The following is a 979-nucleotide window of genomic DNA, read 5'->3' as shown; positions in this document are numbered from 1 at the left end:
AGCACCTCTCCTGTGAAGAAAGGTTGAGGGAACTGGGCTTGTTTAGCTTGGAGAACAGAAGGCTCCGGGAAGACCTCTCTGTGGCCTTTCAGTACTTGAAGGAAGCATATGAACAGGAGGGGAAATGGCTGTCTACAAGGTAGACAGTGATAGGACAAGGGGGAATGGTCTTAAACTGAGACAGGGGAGATTTATGTTAGATATTAGGAGAAAGTTTTTGACACAGAGAGTGGTGATGCACTGGGACAGGCCAAGGAGGTTGTGGATGCCCCATCCCTGGAGGCATTCAAGGCCAGGCTGGATGTGGCTCTGGGCAGCCTGGTCTGGTGATTGGTGACACTGCCCGTAGCAGGGGGGTTGGAACTGGATGATCATTGTGGTCCTTTTCAACCCAGGCCATTTTATGATTCTGTAAAGAGAAGGCTTTCAGATAGAAGACCATTAAACATCTATATGAAATGCTATTTCTGTGTTAAAACGGAAAGCTTCAAATACACTGAAATGTTCTTTGCGTGGCTGTGGATGGTACCACCTATCTTGTCTGGCTCAGGCACACCCTGGCTGTGCCTGACAGCAAGAGCAATCTTGTGATAACTTCTAATTCAGAGGGCTTTCAGCCATCCAAGCTACAAGTGCTACTTGATATTGCAGGAAAGTTTGCACAATTTGTGTATAACTCTCTGAGGGATTTGCTCACTTGACTAGGAGTGTGCAGTGCAGAGGCTGGAACAGAGGCTGTGGATCCATAGACAACCCAGGGCAAGACTGCAACGCCATCACAGCTAATAGAGTGATAAGGTGACTGTTACAGACTGTAGCTGATCCATTGGTTCCAGATACACTCAACAATTAGTAACTAGACATGCTGACTTGCAATAAATCACTCAAACTGAAGGATGTTTCTACACTTCACTCATAGTTCCAAGAGAGCATTATTTTCTAGTTAGCTTCTCCGCTACTGAGTATTTGGCTTTTTTTT

At 45.9% G+C, this 979-nt stretch overlaps 1 long non-coding RNA gene across 2 annotated transcripts in view; it reads left to right on the top strand.

Moving 5' to 3' along the window:
• The window catches only part of LOC116216750, a 15,488-nt gene that overhangs the window by 2,948 nt on the left and 11,561 nt on the right, over positions 1–979 (top strand). The window lies entirely within an intron of this gene.

This window comes from Meleagris gallopavo, chromosome 6 (genome assembly GCF_000146605.3).
Source record: "Meleagris gallopavo isolate NT-WF06-2002-E0010 breed Aviagen turkey brand Nicholas breeding stock chromosome 6, Turkey_5.1, whole genome shotgun sequence".
Classification (NCBI taxonomy): domain Eukaryota; kingdom Metazoa; phylum Chordata; class Aves; order Galliformes; family Phasianidae; genus Meleagris; species Meleagris gallopavo.
This window is presented reverse-complemented; position numbering and strand designations above follow the sequence as displayed.